Raw genomic sequence first — 4,927 nt, 5'->3', positions numbered from 1 at the left:
AAGCAGGATGGAGAGCTCGTCCTTTCAAACCTTAAGGTGAGAGTTAACGGGGAATTTCGGAGGTGGTCTGAGGAGAGTGAAAGAGGGAAGTGGGAGGCCGACGCGCTACTCCGCAGGTAGTTAATCCCCTTTCTCCATCTGCAGAAGGATTCTCCTGCGAGTCAGACAAGTGAGATTTGGGGGTCCTGTCTAGTCGGTCTTCCGAGTTCTGCGCATCACCTTAGAAGAGGCTGCAGCAGTCCAGACCTGGTCAGCGTCTCCGTGGGGGTCAGGTGAGCGTTACACTGGGGAAGACCTCTCTCACTAAAAATGTAGCTGCTCTGAACGCATCCGCGTGTGAGCAGGGCCCGGCTTCGATCCACGTGGAGAATGGGCATACCACTACAATCATTTACCTATGTCCTTGACATACATTGATCATATCAACGTAGTCAATATGAATGTGTAGGAAGGGTCCCTCTGGCCGGGGTATAGTACCTTTTATCACTTGCAGCGTGTGACCGGCCGTAAACTGTTGGCATGTGAGGCAATTGCTGATGAAATTTGTTACATGAGAATTTAACTCGGGGCAGAACCAATCTTCCCTAATTCGTGCTGCAATTATTTCCTTTCCTGTATGTGCTGGACGATGGAGCTGGGCCAGGGCGGTGTTCAACAGTGCCAATGGCATGACCACCTTTCCGGTGTTATTTTGATGCCACAGTGCGTCTGTTGGGGACATCGTACATCCTCTTTTTACCCATAGTTCCTTTTCTGTCATTGGTGCGGCTGCCTGTAATTCCATTATCTGTGTTGCGGGGAGATCGGTGTACCCTTCTTTCATCATCATCTGTTTTGCCATCCCCCTCCCCCTCCCTCTCTCTGACTCTGGGGGGTTCCATATTTCACCAAAGTATGCCGCATGCTTGGCATGTGCGTCTGCTGTTTCATTCCATTTCGAGATATGGTCGTCTCCATTAGTGTGTGCCGGGCATTTAACCAAAGCTATCTCTTGGGGATCATTAATTACTTCAATTAATTCTGCTAACAAAAGAGCATGTTGCACTAGGGTGCCATCAGCTCTCCTCAACCCTCTTCTCTGCCATTTTATCAGCCCAGAGTGGACGGTTGACGTGACATATGCGCTATCAGAATATATAGTAACTCTTTTGTCAACGCTTTCCTTCAATGCCAAGATCAGTGCAACCAATTCCGCTGCTTGAGCCGAATAATGCTGTGGTAACTGCACGCATTTCACCGGGACATACATCAAATCTTCTGTTGCCCAGTTCTCCTTATCCCATCACTTTGGTCTATTGTTGATGACCCATCAATGTACAAAATCTCCCCACCCTTAAGTGCATCCTCTTCAACTTTTCTAGTGCATGAGTACGTTTCGATAGTCTGTGTACAATCGTGAGCATAATCACCTTCCTCAATAACTTCCGCAATAAATCTGGCTGGGTTAACTGTACTGCATCTGACAATTGACAATTCGGGTCTAGACAAGATGATCTCATAACCTGACGCCCTCTGTGTGGTTAGTGTGGACTTAGACTTATTCAATATTGCAAATAGCGCATGCTCCACAAATAGTGTGGTTGGGCACCCCATTGTAATCGATGATGATTTCTCCACCGCTAATGCAGCTGCGGCGAGACTCTGTTCGCAAGGGGAATGTCCTAGCATGACAGGGTCCAAGTGACCGCTGTAGAACTCTATTGGCTTATGTCCCATGCTGGTTTTCTGAGTCAATACTGCTTTCATTACTGCTGAGTCGCAATGCGAAAAGACAAAGAACTGTCGTTCATAATCTGGGGTGGCTAGTACCGGAGCAGTGGCTATGGCGTGTTTCAACTCATCAAATGCCTCCTTCATTTCCCTTGTCCATCCCAATGTTTTGTCCCCTTTGTGTGCTTCTCTCAATGCCTCAAGTAGGGGTCCTATGTATGAGCTGTAGTCAAAAACCCATGCTCTACAGTAGTTGCATAATCCCAGGAACTGCTGCAGCTCCCTCACCGTTTGTGGTTGTGGCGTGTTGGATATAGCTTGTGCTCTTTGTGGTGCATTCTTTCTTCCGTGCTGGGATATTAGTTGACCAATGTATAGTACCTGTTCCTGACAGTACTGTAACTTTTATTTGTCTACCTTGTAACCCTTTTCAGCCAACACTGTCAGCATTTTCATTGAGTCCTCCCTGCACCTTTTCTCGGTTGTGCTGCAAATTATTATATCGTCAACATATTGCAGCACCGTACTTTCTAATTCAATGTTTCCCAAGTCCATCTGTATTACTCTGTTGAAAATTGAGGGTGACTTGCAGTACCCTTGTGGTAACCTGGTGTGTTTCCATTTTGTGTTCCTGTATGTGAAGCTTGTCAAGTCTTGTGAATCTGGGTGCAGGGGTATTGAGAAAAAGGCATTTTTGAGGTCAATCACGGTGAACCGTGAGGCCTCTGCCGGAATTCCACATAATATTGTGGCTGGGTTTTCTGCTATGGGGTATTCTGCCTCTACAATGTTATTCAAGGGTCTGAGGTCCTGGATAAAGCGCCAAGACCCTCCTTTAGCTTTACGCACTGGGTACACGGCCGTGTTACGTGGTGATTCTGATGGTACCAATATGCCATTATTTATCAGGGCTGTTATGGTTTCGTAGATGCCCTCATCTGCCTCTTTTGATAGTGGGTATTGTTTCACTCTAGGTAGTATTGCACCCTTCTTCAGCTTTATTCTTACTCCTCCGATACTCTTTATGCAGCCCACGTCATAGGGACTGGTGGTCCAAAGTGATGCTGGAACCTTAGCCATATCTTCCTCGTAGAATGGAACTGGGGTAGATGCGGGTGCCTCAAGTGCCATGGCCATTTTCTGTGCCACTTGCTTATACGTCACTCTTAGCCATATATCTACACTCATCATAAATACCATCTCACCTTCTTACTTGTCTTCTGAAAAGAGCTCTTCATCGGACACCTGGGTGAGCCTGCATCCCTCAGCCAGGGCTATCACTGCCCTCCATGCTCTCCCTTCCCGGTCTTGGGCATGTACTGCAATATAATCAGCAGTTGCTATAATACTCTCTATGCTCACCGAAATCACTTTCCCTTCTGGTTCATTGGCTGGTGTCTCAGGCCTGAACAAATATGCTGCTGGCCTCCTCCAGATCTTTCCTTCTATTACTGGCTTCCAGGCAAATGCCATGTCTGTTCCGTACTGGAACAGTTCACCATCCACTGGCTCAGCCCGAGCTACTTCTGGCCACAGTACGCTTGCAGTATTTGTCGTGCAGTAAGCTTGTTTATTCCTGGTGTGGAGCAAATTATGCCATCCTCCGTGAAGGAGATTGCATATTTAATCTGCTCATTATGTCCCTCCCAAGTATGTTCACTGGCGACTCCCTTGAATACAGGAGCGGGACTGACATGTCATAATCTCCAATAGATAAGGAGATGTTATCAGTAAAGGAAACCAACCCCCTAGCCCCAGAAAATCCTTGGGTGTTCATGGCCTTACCTGACATTTTGAATCTACCCTCCCTTATGCAAGACCTGGTTGCCCCAGTGTCAACAAGGAATGATCATTTTTTGTCACCTATCGTTACCTCAATGCGTGGTTCCTCCGCACTATTAGGTGTTATCGACCGGATGGGAAACACCAAGGACGTCTGTGGGCTGTCCTATTGTGGGTATAATGACTGACCGCTTCCTGTGTAAGGGTTGTGTCCCAGGATAGTCACCCTTCCCAACTGTGTTTGTTGTAGCTTTGTATCGGTGGGGGTTAACTTATGGTCCTGTATTTGAGTGAGCTGCTGCACTGGCTGCACTTGGTGTTGTGTTATTGCCACCTGTTGTTGCGGTAGTGAATATGTCTGCAGCTGTTATTGTGTTGCCAATTGCTGCTGTGTGCTGCTCTGTTGTAGTCCCTGTGGTTGTTGGTAACCCTGCTGCTCCCTCATAGGCCCTTGTTGTCCTTGTTCCCCCCATGCTGGTGGGGAGGGTCTCATTCTACATGTACGCGACATGTGTCCTAACATCCCACAAACCCAACATACAGGTGGTTCCCTGGTCTGCCATGGGAAACTTCCTGCATTATCTTGGTACCCTGGTTGCCCAGTGGGGTAGAAACTTCGAAATCCACCCCCTTGTTGTTGTGCAGGTTGGCCATATCCCCTCCCCCTCATCATTCCTCCCCTTCCCCTGAGGTTGTTATAATATCCATTTCCTGGTACCATATACCCTCCTCCTATGTTAGCCGTGTATGGTGGGGGTGGTGGCAGCTGTTGTATTATAAGTCGTGGTGATTGTGGTAGTGGTGCTATTTGTAGTTGTGAGGGATCCTGTGCGGCCACTACTTGCGTGGGGTTTGGTGTCATTGTTGTTGGTGTAGTTATTAGTGCTCCTTCCATGGTGTATTTAGTCAGTTTTTTCTGCACTAATTTAGCCTCTTCCGCTTTTCTATCTTCTTCCTTTTGTTTCATCTTTTCTTGCCACATCCTACAATGGTGTACTATTGTCAATTGTATTTCCGGCCAGGCCTTGGCTTCCATCCCCACTATTTTCTTCAATTGTTTTTGTACTGTCTCCGGAAGCCCTTGTATTAGTATGTGGTAAAATATTGCCAGTGTCTTGTCCCATTGCTCTCTAGTTTCCATACGCCACTTCTCCTGAATCTCCTGGATATAATCAACAGGATCTTCGTTCTCACGCATCTTGCGTGACGTAATTGCTCCTATATCTGAGGTGTCTGGGTATTGTACCCTCAGAGCTTGCCATAATGCATGCCTGCAATTCGCAAATGGCGCCCCGTCATGTGATGTGTTCATTATTGTGACCCCGGGGAAACCCGCTCTCTTCCAGATGTCATCTGCCGCATCCCCTAATATTGATATTAATAGGCCCTTCACGTCTCCTACTGCTAGTTTCTGTCCTGCAGTGTGCTTTTCCAT

The sequence above is a fragment of the Ambystoma mexicanum genome, chromosome 3q, assembly GCF_040938575.1.
Source record: "Ambystoma mexicanum isolate Mex_15411 chromosome 3q, UKY_AmexF1_1, whole genome shotgun sequence".
Classification (NCBI taxonomy): Eukaryota; Metazoa; Chordata; class Amphibia; order Caudata; family Ambystomatidae; genus Ambystoma; species Ambystoma mexicanum.
This window is presented reverse-complemented; position numbering follows the sequence as displayed.